The following is a 17,661-nucleotide window of genomic DNA, read 5'->3' as shown; positions in this document are numbered from 1 at the left end:
TCGTTTTGCCACCCGAGTCTTCCGAGTATAATTTCAAAATTTATTGAAATACAATCTTGAACAGTAGGAGACAACTAGTTTCGTAATATTTTTTACGCTTTCGATCTCGTATAGACAGCACTCTTATTTTTGGTCTAAGAGCTAACCACCAAAACCCGCAAAACTGTTTTTATCATCGAAAATTTAGTTTATCCCTCCTTAGGATCTTTAAATCCCGCGAACTTAAATAAAGAACCATTCAAATATTACATAACGCGGAATTTGGCAATTTTCAGTACCCACCCACCCTCACGTAACGCAATTTTACATGTTTGCCACACGCAATATAACGCTTCGCTGAATACCCCCACCCCTGAGCGCGTTATGTATTATTTGAATGATCCCATAAGAGTGTGACGTCACACCCCGCGCAGAAATACCTTATGTTCCGTCACGTAGGATTTTGTCATATGCTACATTTTAGCTCAGTCCGAAAGACAGAAGCCTTCCGTTGAAAGAAATGAAAAACAGGTAGAGTGTAGAACCGGGACACGGCCACCTGCCGTTGTCCCCCTAAAACAAGATCATTTGTAAAGAAAGCAGTAAAGATCTTGAAGAAAGACCGCGAACGGTTCTGCTAAGCAAACGTTGGCGAAACATTCGGTTTCCTTGACAGATGACCGCGAACGGCTCTGTCAACATAATAGGTATCAACAGATTATGCAATAGGCGGCAAAGAACTTCGCGCAGCCTTCTGCTAACAACCTCGTTGTAAACAAAACAGAAGTCGCCGGTTCAACGGTGTTGATGCTCTCGCATGCGTTCTATCGTACATGCGGTACTAGATTATAAGGTAAGAGCTTAAGGTAAATGGTAAACAGAGAGTGGAGAAAAGCCTCTCACTCTGAGTTACCTGCAGGGTATATGTAAGCAGTGATGTACAGAATAAAAGTTAATTATTATCATCAGCTCTAATCTGGTGTTTTAATTCCGCGCCGACTGCGCGTACAGGGATACCTAGAAGAAGGAGTCCCTGGTAGGATATACTCTACATGAATGGTGACAGGCGGTTCAGGAAAAAAACCCTGCAACTACATGAATGGTGACAACGTAAAAAAGAACTTACGCCATTAAGTCTGATAGGCCAGTAGCAAGAACGAGTGAAAGTTTGTGCAGTAAAAGAGTTAAGAAAAAAAAAGTAGAACCCAAAGTTAGGAGAATTTACAGAACTTATAAACCGTCGTAGTGTCACGTGACCCCTTCGAAAAGAATCACAGAGGTGTGCGATTTAATATTAGCGAAACAGCTGTGAAGTGAATGAGAGCGTACGTTAGAAGGCACTTTTAAAATTGTGCAATTCAAAAAAGAACACAAGAAATAAATATAAACACAGGAAGTAAGTGTCTTATTAAGAATCAAATTGGAACAATCGGCCAGACAACTGTGAATTACCGAAGTTACATAGTGAGAATTAAAGATAAGATGTCAACGACGATGACCGGCTCTGTTCCAAGGATACTCGGGTGAGTGAGTCTTTTCCTTTTTTTTACTGTGCGGCATATTGCAAGAGCTGAATAGAGTTGTTTTTTTTAAAAAGCGGGTGTAATTTTCCCCAGAAGCACATAGTAAGAAAAAATTTAAGGTTAAATAATTTCGCACATAGTTAGTAAAAATAATCAGGGTACGTTAGAAGCACCTGAAATTGTAACAGGAGAATTTTTTTTTTCTACGAGACATGCAATATTCAAATTGAATGGCTGTCCAATTAACACGTAATATATCGTTCAACGAAGGAGAATTTATGTATTAATTCAGTCAAGTATAGGCCATTAAGGAGCGAGTGACGATAGAAGAGAACGACGGGAAGACACACATTAAGAAGCATAAGTGACCTCCGACACTACATTAATTGAAATACATTGTGTCAGATTATTCCCATAATTAAAACGAGGTTCGTCATTGGTTCATAACTATTTTGGTTTACTGGGCCAGTTTGTATAACAATCAATTAACGCCGCTGCTGCGCGGGTGATTTTATTTTTTTCAAACAGCAAGCAATAAAGCTCTCGGCACGACAAAGTGCACGCTAGCGATTCTCGTTCACTTGCCCAACAATTGAAGCGGCAAACCGGGGGTTTGGGGGGGGGGGGGAAACTAACTGAGCGAGAGAGAAACGCGCTAGTAGCAGTATTCAACTGCGCGACGGTCTTGTTTTGTTTTTCCTCTCTTTAAGCACATAAAGTTGCAGCGCTCACCAAGTCGGGGGGCACTCGCGGGTATCAACAATACTCAACGACGTTTGCTGGTCAAGTCTGTGGTTCCAAAGTCAAGGTGACAGTAACAAAAAAGTAAAATATACACAACAAAGGCCAAGGTCGTATTTTGTAAGCATCTATTTCAATGGCCGATGGTAGAACGTTTTGCTACCATAAGCAAGCAGAACCTGGTGGCTCACCAGTAACGGTGAAATGCTAAAAGGGTAAAAATATGGATACATAATAAGCGCAACGCACGCAGCGATGATGAAAAATCCGATATCTAATGTTGAAGGTTTACGTTAGAATATCATTTCATGAATGAGGAATGGCACTTTACGTCATCTAATGTAAACATTTACAATCTTTGATTAGTTTAATTACACTAAATAAAAATGATATTTTTTATAATCATTTAATTACTATGAAAACCTAAAATTAATTATTTAATTGATAAAGATAAACGTTGAAGCTTTGACACCAAATGGTTCGAACCTTGGTGTCCAGATTTTTTGATGGCGCGACAAAGAAATTAGAGTCGGTCACGCTACGTTATCACATCTAGTCAACAGAATCGTTAGTGATACCTAAGAAAAAGAGGAAGAAGGCTACATAAGCCTTTTATAGTCATATAGTATTTATTCCGCAGTACCTTTTATTGTTTTTTAAGAAATATATGTAAAATTTTATATTTATAATGGAGTACACGTTTCCAAAAGCAGATGCCATGCAGTGCATCCCAGAATTTGATGGATCGCTAGACGAACTAGAAGCGTTCGTTTATCATATCGAGCATTTTGCTCGGGAAATACCGGAAGGAGTATCACACGCTCCATTGGTTTATATTATTCTATTAAAACTAAAAGGCAGAGCTGCTGCTGCAATACATAGAATTAACGCAAACGCTTGGCCCCAGGTTAAGCAGTATTTATTAAAGGAATTTGGGGATAATATACGCATCGAGGCAGTTATATGTCAAGTAGATACATTGAAACAGGAGGCGAATGAGACCTTTACTGATTATAAAAAGAGGATATTGAAAATTAAGGAGCAAATCGACTACTACGAAACTAATTGTACGAAGTCATGAATGATAGTCTTCGATTACATTTTATGGCAGGTTTGTGAGACACCGCATTGAAAGAAGCTGCTCAAGGTAAACGAGCATTGAAGTTAGAAGAGCTGCTAGACGACTTAGAGGATTACTACCATGAGCGTAATCACATCTCGGAAATAGAAAATAGAATTCAGGGCCTAGAATTGGTCGAAAGACAGCGCGATGCGCTTAGACAATTTAATAGTAGCAGAAATATTTTTACAATTAATCACAAAGACGCTGATTATAGCAACAGCTGTCTTGGAAGAAATGAATATTATAATAGGGATAGAATAATTTACAAGCAAAACAATTATAACAATATATGTGGATCTAGCGACGGTAATCGATCCAAATACAGTTATCGCACAGCGCGTTCATACCGGCGGAGTCAAGGGGACTACGCCCATGGTTGGAAATATAATTATTATGGTCAAAATCGACAAACTGATAGGAGGTACAGGAATTCGTATACCCGGATGCCTCAGAAAATGTTTATGGTAGCCAACATTAATGAAAGAAGTAGTAATTTTCAAAAAGAAGGTATATTGGATCCTGTTGCATAGGAGTATTTTAACGAGGATTTAGCAGAAATTTGCGAAGATGTTGACTGGCGGAGATGTACCGATGAGCCCAGCAACATAGAAATAGCCGATTGGAGGATCGCATGCAATCACATAAGAGACAACAGTGCTTGTGTGGCTAAGCGAGTATATTACGATATCAGAGGGACCTTAATGTTAACCCTACTGGCTAGGCAGAATGTCAAATTTACGTTGAACCAGATCTTAGATACAGGTGCATGTGCGAATATAATTAATGCAAGCATTGTAAACCTTTTGAATGTACCGGTAAATACACAGGATGTAACCACTTTTGGAGGTATCGGTCGAAACATTGTGCGAACTTCAGGTACAATTACGTTGGATTTTGTAGTCGGAGACTTTTTGATCCCGACGCAATTTCATATATTAGAAAATTTGCCAAGCGACAGATTAATCGGAGCAGAATTCTTAAAGAAGCATACGCTTCAAATAGGAAATAATTTTGATTATATAGTGTTCAAAAAACACGGAAACAGAAGTCCGGACGACTTGAGTCCGTGGAGTATTCCCAAAGAGGAAGTCCTTAGTCGACATGTTTATGTGGCAGCCAGAAATAGAGTTATGGTGCAGAAGGAGTTGCGAGATACTAGCAACACAGCCCGCAATGAGGCTGACGTAGACAAAAACGAACTAAATAGAGAGCACCAAACATATCGGGATTAAGAGCCGAAGAACAATTTTCTTGACTCGAAGAATACTATAATGCCCGAGTTAGACCTAGACTCGAGACTTGACTATGACCTGTTGGAGCACAAGCTGACACCAGAGTCAAAAGGTATTGCAAGAATTGAAAAACTACGGCAAGTGTTAAATTTGGCGCACTTGCCTGAGAGGGAATTCAAGACAGTAAAGAATATGGTTGAAAGCTATGCAGATATTTTCGACAGGTTAACCACTACTGACGCCGCCGTACACACGATAGAAAATTCATCGGAGGTGCCTATCAATAAGCGGCAATATAGATTTCCGGAAGCCACGAAACGGCACATTAGTAAGGAAATCGATGAAATGAGGGCGCAGGGAATTATTAGACCCAGCACTAGTCCCTGGAATGCTCCGGTGTTATGTGTACCAAAGAAACCGGATGCTGACGGTAATAAAAGATACAGAATTGTGGTGAACTTTAGATCATTGAACGAAGTTCCCTAGCCGTTTGTATACCCAATACCTCTTATAAATGAGATATTGGATAATGTTGGAGGAGCAAAATATTTTTCCTTAATTGATTTAAAATCGGGGTTCTATCAAGATCCCGATAAAAGAACAGTCCCTCAACATTTCAAAAACTTATGAATACTGTCCTTTTTGAGATAGGAGACGTGAAAGCATTTGTCTACCTCGATGATATTATAGTTTTCGGTGACACTATCACCGACCATAATGATGGCTTGCGAAAAGTATTTCAAGCTTTGCGTAAACATAACTTAAAAATGGAACCGTCTAAGTGTCAGTTTTTGAAAAAGGAACTGGAGTATTTGGGTCATGTCGTTAATGAAGAAGGTATAAAACCCACCAATGCAAATATTAAGGCCATTCAGAGCCTTAAGCCACCCACAAACGTGAAAGGTATAAGGTCATTTTTTAGAACAGTAAATTTTTACGGGAAGTTTATCCCCAACATCGCGGAGAAGCGCAAGCCGCTGAATGACTTGTTGAAGAAAGACGCTAAATTTGTGTAGGGAAAAGAATGTCAGGAAGCGTTAGAATTCCTTAGAAACGCGCTGATTACAGAGCCAGTTTTAGTCCGGCCGGATTATCAAGACACTTTTGTTATTATGACAGACGCTAGCAATTATGCTATTGGAGCCGTCCTGTCGAATGAAAAATCCATGCACCGGCCGATCGCATTCGCGAGTCGTGCGCTTGTAGGTGCAGAGACCAGGTATCATATCATCGAAAAAGAACTACTGGCAATTGTATGGGCCGTAGAATATTTCAAACATTACATTTTTGGTCAAAAGTTTATCGTTTACACGGACCACAGACCACTTATAGCTATTTGGAGGCTCAAAGAGACATCTCCAACGCTAATAAGATTGAGGCTGAAGTTGCAGGGCTTGGAATGCAGCATCAGATATAAACAAGGTAGCGAGAATATAGTCGCCGATTTTTGGTCACGTTTGTCAGATGGGATGTGTCAGGGGCAAGGAAGTTCACCCCACAGGCAGATAGCCATGATTACGCGCCAGCAGAAACGCCTGCTAGAGCAGCAGAAGAACGCTTCAGATGATTTGAACGGCACAATACAAGATTTTAGTGCCATAGACATTGCTGCCATCGCTGAGGACGAGGATGAGCAATTACTCGTCAACATTTCATATGATGACTTTTCACAGGCATTATCAAATGACCTGATACCAAGCGAGACGGTGGAAGTCTCGAAGAGAATATTGGACGAGAGGAATATCGAAGCTCGTCTCATCATTTTAAACAGTCGGACAGCATACAGAGAACTTCAGACACTGTATCAGCTGTCACAAGGACTGAAAGAATACGTCGAGGATGGTCTACTCAAATTTAAAGACAAGATCTGAGATCAAACCCCGAGTTAAAAACATATTTGAGACAATTTATTGGCGGAAAGCCGCACACATGGGACGAGTTGTTACCGTTTTTCACGTTCGAATACAATACAATAGTAAACTCGTCCACAGGATATACGCCGTTCGAATTATTGTACGGACGGATAGCTCGAATCCCGACTTTAATCTATAAGCGGAACGGAGTGAAAAAGATGACATATGACGCATACACACATGAAATGAAGAAAATATTTTACGATTTACACGCAAACGCACAAGCCAACCTGAAAGAGAGTAAAGAGTAAACAAATTTAGATCATCAAATGATTACAAACCCATGTGGGGTTAACAAGTATTAGTGAAGGCCGTAGCGACTGGTGCGGGCCAAAAGCTTCAGAACATATGGAGGGGACCATATGAAGTAGTGGACATTCCAAGCGAAATGACCACAGTAATAAGAAATGGCAATCGTTTAGAAAATGTTCATAATAACCGGCTTAAGCGTTATTATGACTGATTATATGAACTTAAACTATGCTTTCAAGGTTAACGGACAGAATATATTTAATGGAATATGATATTGGATGGCTAAGTTATAATAGCAAGCACTTAAAGCTGTATGAAAAAGTAAGGAGGAAGTAAAATATAGGCGTGAAGAAATACGAAAATTCGACCAAGAAAATGAATGATTTTACTGACGGGAACCAATAAACAGAACCAAACGGAAAAAAGTATACTGAACTAAAGGCGTGAAAAAATAGAAAAAGTCGCCGAAAATATCAAGAGCCTTTCAATGATAGGAATCAAAAGGCTTGACAGGGTTTAAAGAGGGAATTGACGTGAAAAAATACGAAAAGTCTGTCGAAAGAGATATACAGCCTTTGAGGATAATGGTCAAATGGCATGACACAGTTGGAAAAATTAAATTACGAATGAAGGTGTGAGGGACGAGGAACTCCGCCGATAAGAGTTAAATAAACAAAAAACTTGGGGAATATCAATTACTAGAATGATCTGGAAGGTTGTAATGGAAAAAAAGAGTTAAAAGAAATAAGAACAGCATTTGTTTATTTTTTGTAAAATGCAAATGTTTACATGGGAAAAATATATAGTGAACAAAAGACCGTATGAGAACGGGGTTTGATTATTTAAAAATAGCTAATGGCCCAATAAGAAGAGAAAACCGATTAATGAAGTATTGGGATTTTTTTGTGATGGAGATAACCTAAATAGCGGACGACAATAAAACTAAGAAAGACTTTGAACAAGAAGGCTAAACCTTCCAGACGAGGGGACTACTGGCGTTAAGAGATTTCACCTATCTATTGTTAGTTAAGACCGGGCGAGTGGACACAACGGGAGTAACTACCCGGAACGATTGAGATGAATGCGTATCAGGTGAACGGACAAGGGAGTAGTTAACCCAGTATGAATGGAAGTGCGATTTTTTTTTCTTTTATATCCTAACCTTCTTTCCTTCAGGAATTACTATAAAAGGCGTTCGCACCTTCGGACGGAAGGGGGAGAGGAAGTATGCAGACTACTGCATACCAGGAGAAGTGTAAGTAATGTGAGTATGACAGTAGCAAGAGACGATTCGAAAATTAAATAATTGAAGATTCAGAAAGAGGTTCAAAAGATTAAATAATAAAGCAGAAGAGAAAGTGACGAGACATTTCAGTGCAAATAGAAAATGATATGAAATGTTAAAAAGACGACAGATATTAGTCGAACATTGTCGAAGACAGAGGAAAACGATGAATACTTTTTCAACGCGGTTTGTACAATGAAAAGATTTATTTATGAATCAGACAGGAAATACCTGACAAAGGAAAAAAAAAGATTGAACCAATCCGGTTTCTTCGATGAAAACATGACGAAACAAAGATAGAGAGATAAAAAAATAATATATTGTGCGGAAACAGAATTATTTTAATGAAAAGTGTTGTTAGGAGAAGGAGGAAAATATTTGAAAAGAACGCAAGATGAAGAAAATATGTAACCAAAGCAAACATTGATGCTATTTTATAAAATTGAAGAAAGTTATTTGAACTGTCTTTGATGAAAAAAGCGTCAATAATGGGCCACAAAACAAGTTAAACTGATATTTTTAAGCGGAAAGCAAAAGCCTAATACAGATAAATGGATTAATATGCGTCGAAATGATTTTGAAAGTAAAACAAAAAAAACATCGAATACCAAAGTTAGAGAATGTATGATAAAAACCTAAATTAATCCACCTATCTGTCGGACCTAGCCTTTCTCATTCAAACTTATTATTTGTCAAAATAGATTAACAGGAACGCTTCTATCCAATAAATGTGTATTCACTTTTTGGGTTCTAAAATAATGATGTTGTAATATAAGTATGAAATATGAAATTTGACGTAATGAAAATGCTCAATAAATAGCGAAATAAAAGTAATTAGCGACACCGGGAACATTCAAATGGTACGATAGCACATTTGAATTATATTGTGGCCACATATATTGATCAAAGCAGGTATAGTTTTAAATAGCCTTTGAATTTCTTTTCTTTCCATAACTTTTGAACCACATATCAAATTGTTATGAAGTTTGTTATTTGTAAGTTTGAGAGATGACTCGTTCGTATGACACTAGTAATGTTCAAATAAGTCTTGTAATCTTTGAGATAATAGAATTTCGTTGTTTTGTTAACAATTTAATACATAACGGTTGCTTAGTTCGATTATAATCAAATGAAATGGAAACGTATAGGGCAGCCAAACTTTGAAACCACGTGTTAAATCATAATTCATCAGTTAACCCTTAACTAGCCTGTTCATCTGATAATACAATTGATCAAATCGGTTGTGTACCTTCTGAGGTAATGAAGTTTCGTGATTTTCACAATTCGGTACATTACAGACGAAGTTACAGTTCGATTACAGTAAAATTCAATAGGGTGTTATGAGTCAGCTAGACCTTTCATATGACACTTATTTCATGATTTCGGTTCAGCCATCTCTGAGAAAAGTAGGTGAGTTTATGTATTCTTCGGAATATGTTTCTTTTCATAGCTGGATTTCACATTTTTAAACATAACAGGCAAAGTAATAGTCCGATTGCAAAAAAATCAATAGGGTCTTATGAGGTAACTAGACCTTACATATGACACTGATTTTGTGAAAATCGGTCCAGCCATCTCTGAGGAACATGAGTGAAATTAAACAGTCTTCAGAAGACGTTTCTTTTCATAACTTTTGAACCACATGTTCAATCTATATGAAATTCAAAAGTTAAGGGTTTTTAAATAGCTCGTTCATTTAATACCAATTTTATTGAAATAGGTTGTGTGGTTTCTGGGATATTGATGTTTCGTGATTTTTACATTTTTAAACAAAACCTCTAAATTAAAAATCCAATTACAATGGCAACTACAACTTTCATTTGCATATAATTTCATTAAAATCGGTCCAGCCATCTCTGAGAAAAGTGAGTGAAAATAAAAATCTGCACACACACACACATACAGAAAATGCTCAGCTCGTCGAACTAAATCGAGTGATATATGCCATTCGGCCCTTTGGAGTACTTTCATATCTTCGGTTTTGCAAGTGATTGCTATACCTTTTTAGGAGAAAGGCAAAAAGTTAAAAAAATTATTAATTAGGAGTAAAATATTGTCTGGTCCCCGTGGCACTGTGGTTAGCGATGTCGGTCGGCTAGCTCTCCCACACGGTTGTGATATCGGGTTCGATTCCCGATCGAGTCGAGGATCTTTTCGAGCTGGAAGTTTTCTCGACTCAGCACTGGGGCACGGTGTATCGTTGTACTTATCCTACACATACAAAATGTGCCAAAAACAATAACGATAACGAATTCTCTCAACTAAAATCTAGTTGATCGAGACTGCTATTAGCCCCCAGGCTAAGCGTGCGATATTGTTTGTGTAGGAGTAAAATATTCGTGCTGAAGAAATAGCGAAATAAAAGAAATGATTTTGAATTTCGTACACTTCAATCACGAGCAATACCGGGCACGTACGAATAGCACATTATCAAATTTAAATTTTGTTGAGGCCATATGTTTTGATCAAAGCAGTTACAGTTTTAAATAGTCTTTGAATTTCGTTTCTTTTCATAACTTTTGAACCACATATCAAATTGCTATGAAATGTCTTACTTGTAAGTTTGAGAGACAACCTGTTCAAATAACACTAGATATGTTCAAATAAGTCGTGTGATCTTTGAGATAACTTCCGTTGTTTTTATGATTTAATTCATAACGGTTGGAATAAAAATACGATTATAGTGAAATAAAATGGGAACCTATAGGAAAGCCAAACTTTTCATTTGACACTCAGATTGTTGAATTTAGTCCAGCCATTTTCGGGAAAACGAGTGAATTTGAAAAGTCACCGGAACATGTTTCTTTTCACAATTTTTGAACCACGTGTTTAATCAATACAAAATTCATCAATTAACCTTTAACTAGCCCGTTCATTTGATACCACTATTGTTTAAATCGGTTGTGTACTTTCTGAGATAATGAAGTTTCGTGATTTTCACATTCTGGTACTTTACAGACGAAGTTACAGTCCGATTACATTGAAATTCAATAGGGTATTATGAGGCAGCTAGACCTTTCATTTGACACTAATTTCGTGGAAATCGGTTCAGCTTTCTCTGAGAAAAGTGAGTGAGTTTGAGTAGTCTTCGGAATATGTTCCTTTCCATAGCTGGATTTCACATTTTTAAATATAACAGGCAAAGTAATAGTCCGATTGCAAAACAAATCAATAGGGTCTTATGGGGCAACTAGACCTTCCATTTGACACTGATTTTATGAAAATCGGTCCAGCCATCTCTGAGAAACATGAGTGAGATTAAACACTCTTCAGAACACGTTTCTTTAAATTACTTCTGAACCGCTCGTTCAATCTTCATGAAACTCAAAAGTAAAGGGTTTTTTAAGAAGCTCGTTCATTTAAAACTAATTTTGTTAAAATCGGTTTAGTAGTTTCTGAGATAATGATGTTTCGTGATTTTTAAATTTTTGAACATAACCTCTAAACTAAAGATCCGATTGCAATGAAATTCAATAGGGTCTTATGGGGCAACTAGACCTCTCATTTGCAATTAATTTCATGAAGATCAGTCCAGCCATCTCTGAGAAAATCGAGTGAGATTGGGAGAGCGTTACACACACATACACATACGCACACACACATACAGAAAATGCTCAGCTCGTCAAACTAAGTCGATTGATATACGAGATTCGACACTTTGGAACACTTTTATACCATTGGTTTTTCCAGTGATTTCTATACCTTTCTAGGAGAAAGGCAAAAAATTAGTAAACAATGCACATTTGAAATGTTATGTTTGTAAAATTGAATACTAATAGAGATGTACAACTAAGTAGGGGGAGAGAAACCAGATTATGTCATCCAAAAAGAAGAATAATACGGGCCTAGATTGTAAGCAGAAGCGTAGGGTAGATGATAGAATGTAAGAAGCCCGTACGCGAGTGAACAGTAATTTTAAACAGCAAGTGGAAAAAGTAACAAAACGAAGAAAGACTTGATGAAATAATGGCAAAAAATAAATGCACCACTTGCTAAGTAGGGCAGCTAGCATCTAAGAATTGACAACGAGACGAGTTCCCGATCATCGAAGACGACTGAGGTTATTACAACGGATGCTGAGATGGGGCATACCATGATGCCCAGTACAGCGCGAAAAGGAAAGCAGACGGTTGCGAGGGGAGTTGAACGGCGGGTGTCTATGGTCGAGATGGAGGTAAAGCCAAACGATATCACCAAGGTCTCTTGGAGACTGGAGCAGAATCCAGTTTTCGACCCCTGAAGAGGCAAGATGTACAACAGAACTCAATCAATGCGGCTCATGGCCGAGCCAGAATCGAGAATTCAGCGCGAAGACGAATACATCAAACTACGCAGCAAAGGGCCTAATAATTTGTTCCAAATATATATTACTAATTGAGAGTTATTGACTTCTGCGAATAAGGATTCGAGGTCAAAGCCAAACAAGCAAAATGACGCTATAAAATTTTGCTCGTGTTTAATCAATTATGTTCTTTCCGCACTACGATTTGAAAGTGTGCGCACATATGTTAGCGGGTAATTGGACACCCCGCGCAGACAGTTAAAGATGATAAACCAAGTGACTGCATCATGCAACTGAGCCGGTGGCAAACGCAAATCTTTTCACCACACGGCGCGTAACAATACTATAAGCCACGGCTAACCACTATAGGACACGGCTAACCCAACATTGAAGTTCAACAACAAACTCTGAACAATCGTAAAACAACCAGCTGGCCTGCAGCCTTAATTAAAATGCAATGGTAACCATTGAACTATTGTAAATAACCCGATGAAGCCTTGAGTTCGCGAGGATGACACCACAACCAACCGATGAGAACCTCTACTGCCAGACGCACCCTCCCGTTTCAAACCCCCTGTAACCCGTCGCTTGAATACGACAGCCAAGCAGCAGATATCTACATGGCGCAGCGCACCAGGCGAGCGAACATTTGTCAATTTGTTATGAAGAAAATCCACGTCTGAAAACGTTAATTTATGTAGAAACGATATGTAGCACCATTGTAATTAATTGAATTTTACGTGCAAAGGAAAGAAGGAATATCATGAAAACGAATATGTATATAGTATCATAAAAACGCGAAAAATAATTGTTATGAAAAACACACCTATCGGCCGTCAGAACGGACCATGTGACCAATACCTCTTCTAGATAATGGCCAACTAGGCGGGGTGGCAGATGTGACGTCACACCCCGCGCAGAAATACCTTATGTTCCGTCACGTAGAATTTTGTCATACGGTACATTTTAGCTTAGTCCGAAAGACAGTAAGCCTTCCGTTGAAAGAAATGAAAAACAGGTAGAGTGTAGAACCGGGACACGGCCATCTGCCTTTGTCCCCCTAAAACATGATCATTTGTAAAGAAAGCAGGAAAGATCTTGAAGAAGAACCGCGAACGGTTCTGCTAAGCAAACGTTGGCGAAACATTTGGTTTTCTTGACAGAAGACCGCGAAAGGCTCTGTCAACATAATAGGTATCAACAGATTATGCACTAGGCGGCAAAGAACTTCGCGCAGCATTCTGCTGTGCCTCAGTCATGTAAACTCAAATAAAATAAACATTTTGTTTTAAGCAAAACAGAAGTTGTGTGAAAAATTTGTTCATCGAAAAAGTGTCTTCTCTCAAATATTCAGGGCTTCACTTAGATTCCTGTCTTTCATGGGGAATTCATCTTGGAAAAGTGTCATGTAAAATTTCCACTCTATGTGGCCTTATGAAAAGGGTACGACGGTTTGTGCCTATTAAAGCATTATTAAACTTTTATTATGCGTGCATTCATTCTATTATCCAATACCTAATTATTGTTTGGGGTCATGCTGCTAATTCAAAACTTAAAAAAATTCAAACACTTCAGAACAGGTGTGTAGAAGTAAGTTTCAATTTGCCTCACTTGTACCCAACTGAATTACTCTACACAAACTTAAACCATAGAATAATTCCTATTTTAGGACTACGTGATTCGCAAACAATCATTTTTGTCCACAATACACAAACAAAAATTTCATCACAACATAACTTTCACAGCTAGGATTAACCGTCAAAACACCAGAAATGCATCCGAACTCTTGAGAAGTAGAGCTAGCACGAACTTGGGTTCAACACGCATCATGTGTTATGGCCCGTTAAAGTACAATTTGCTGCCTTACGAACTAAAACTAATAACTAATACCATCCTGTTTAAAATCGAACTGAAGCAACATTTAATAAATGTAAACGAATTTATATTTTAGTTGCGCCAACCTTTTTTTTTTTTTCTTCACATAACATTTATTTGACACGGCACAAATACAATTTAATGTTTAACGGCGCCAATTATATCTGATGACTTAAAAACTAAAGCATTTTTTTTATCCTCGCTGCCGACTACGAGCTGCAATTAAGTCTAACTTAAAACTAGCATGGATTTTCCAATCAGTGATTTGTTGTTCAATGGTCGTCTGATAATCGTCGAATGGCATGTATGGATTCGTTCTGCTGAGCCACGATGTCGTGAGTTGGGACAGAGGCTCGTAGTCCTTGGGTCCTGGTTCTATTGTGCGGGGTCTGGTTGTTGGTTTTGTGCTTAAGGTTCAAACGTGTTCTTGTCGTTTTGTTGGGTGTAGACGGAGGGGAACGGGACTAGACTAGGGCATGGATGGATTTCAGGAAAACATATATAAGGGTCATGTAGGGTAGGTCAAGGCTCGCCAAGACATCACGAACAGGAACAGCTGGCCGTCTACCTCCGGCCTGAAGGGAAGCTACAAGTTTAGACCTGGCGTCACGGTGAACAAGGCATGACCAAACAACGTGCTCTATGTCGTGATAACCTTCACCACAGGCACAGATACCGCTTTCTTCGAGCCCAATACGACGGAGATGCGCGTCAAATCTATAGTGGTTGGACATAAGCCGAGACATCACGCAAATGAAATCTCGACCTACATCCAACCCCTTGAACCACGGGTTCGTCGATACCGTGGGAATTACGGAATGTGACCACCTTCCCAGTTCCCCCTTGGTCCAAGAATTTTGCCAACTGATGATCGTATTCTGACGTACAAATGCGAAAAATTCATTGAAGGCAATTGGTCGTTCATAAATATCGCCGTTTATTGCACCCACCTTAGCCAAAGAGTCCGCTTTCTCATTGCCCGGTATCGAGCAGTGAGAAGGGACCCACGCTAAGGTAATCTGAAACGATTTTTCGGATAAAGCACTCAAATGTTTCCGTATTTTCCCCAGGAAATACGGAGAGTGCTTAACATCTTTCATCGATCGGAGAGCCTCAATAGAACTGAGACTGTCCGTAAAGATGAAATAATGGTCCGTGGGTATTTTTTCAATAATCCCTAGGGTGAACTGAATTGCAGCTAATTCTGCGACGTAAACAGAAGCAGGATTATCGAGCTTATAGGAGAAGGCTAAATGATTATTGGAGATACCGAAGCCAGTGGACCCATCAAGAAGTGATCCGTCAGTGTAGAACTTATTGTCGCAGTTTTAGATGGTTTATTTGACACGGCACGATACAATTTATGTTTAACTGGGCCAAGTACATTTTTTTTAAATTCTAAATTAGCAGGGAAAAGAGGGAGGCCTTTTCTTTATTCTCGCGGCCGACTACGAGCTAGTGGGGATTTAAGGTGAGAGGAGGGGAGTTACAATTTTGATTTTAACTATATTGAGTTATACGATTTATTTATTTGTACATGGCTAAGCAGTGATGTTCTATTTGAGCAGTTTGGACTGAGGTGTCTGCGTGAACATAAAGATGCCGAGTCTTCGTTTGAGTGTCTCCAGCTTAGTGTATCATCTTCTTTCAGCGGGTAGCGGAAATGGTAATCTAACAAATAGATAGAAGAGTTTCATATTTTAATACCAGCGTGTTTTATGAACACGTATAGCTGTGTCATGTACTGGAGATCACCGCTTCCCAGAATGTCTCTAACGGGTACGTTCGGTTGTTTTCCTCGGGCCCGAAGGGAATCTATAAGCTCAGACCTAACACCACAGTATTCGGTACACGACCAAACAACATGCTCGATGTCATGGTAGCCATCGCCACAAACGCAGTGATTACTGTCTACAAGCCCTATACGAAAGAGATGCGTGTTTAACGTATAGTGATTGGACATAAGTCTGGACATCACGCGAATGAAGTCCCGACCTACATCCAACCCCTTGAACCATGCTTTCGTCGATACCTTAGGAAAAATGGAATGTAGCCACCGTCCCAGTTCATCTGAGTTCCATGATGATTGCCAACTGTTGAGTGTTCTCTGACGCAAAATGCTATAAAATTCATCATAAGCAATTGGTCTTTCATAAATATCGTCATCAATAGCACCCACCTTAGCAAAAGATTCAGCCTTTTCATTACCCGGAATCGAGCAATGAGAAGGGACCCACGCTAAGGTAACCCGGTAATTTTTATCTGTTAAAGCACTTAAAAACCGCCGTATTTTCCCCAGGAAATACGGGGTGTGCTTCACAGGCTTCATCGATCGCAGAGCCTCAATGGCACTGAGACTATCTGTGAAGATGAAGTAGTGGTCTGTGGGTAGGGTTTCGATGATTCCAAGAGAGTACTAAATAGCAGCAAGTTCTGCGACGTACACGGAAGCAGGAGCATCGAGTTTGTAGGAGGCGGTAAAATTTTCGTGGAAAACACCGAAGCCAGTGGACTCATCTAGATTAGATCCGTCAGTGTAAAACCTTTTATCATAACTAACATGTTTAAACTTATTGGAAAACATCTTAGGGATCTCTTGGGGTCGCAATTGATCCGGGATACCAGAAATGTCTTGTTTCATGGTGGTGTCGAAGAATATAGCATTATTAGAAGTATCTAAAAGTGCGACATTGGAGGAATCGTATGAAGAAGGATTAATATCTTGAGCCATATAGTCAAATATAAAGTCATAAATCTGGATTGAGATTGAAGGTCGACCAACCTCTCGAAATTTTCAATTACTAATGGGTTCATAACTGTGCATCGAATAAGCAACCGGTAAGAGAGATTCCAAAAACGATGTTTCAACGGAAGAATACCCGCTAACACCTTAAGACTCATCGTATGGGTCGACTGCATGCAACCCAAGGCAATACGCAAACAACGATATTGTATTCTCTCTAATTTTATAATGTGCGTGTTCGCGGCGGAGCAGAAGCAGAAACAGCCGTACTCAAGAACTGACAATATCGTTGTTTGGTATAACCTTAGAAGGTCTCCTGGGTGAGCACCCCACCAAGTTCCGGTAATCGTACGAAGAAAATTAATCCTCTGTTGGCATTTTTGTGTCAGATACCTAATATGACAAGCCCAGGTGCATTTAGAGTCGAACCAGACCCCGAGATATTTAGCGACTAAAACCTGAGAGTTCGTTTTACCCGTTAGTAGGAGCTGCAGCTGAGCTGGGTTATGCTTCCTAGAAAAAACGACCAGCTCAGTTTTCTACGGAGAGAATTCGATACCCAGCTTAAGAGCCCATTCAGACAAATTGTCTAAGGTATCTTGCAATGGTCCTTGCAGATCGCTAGCCTTGCCACCAGTAATGGATACAGCGCTATCGTCTGCAAGTTGCCTTAGCGTGCATGAATTTGCAAGACGTTCATCGATGTCATTGAC

This window comes from Wyeomyia smithii, chromosome 3 (genome assembly GCF_029784165.1).
Source record: "Wyeomyia smithii strain HCP4-BCI-WySm-NY-G18 chromosome 3, ASM2978416v1, whole genome shotgun sequence".
NCBI classification, from domain to species: Eukaryota; Metazoa; Arthropoda; class Insecta; order Diptera; family Culicidae; genus Wyeomyia; species Wyeomyia smithii.
The sequence above is the reverse complement of the archived record's forward strand: the minus strand, read 5'-3'. Positions refer to the sequence as shown.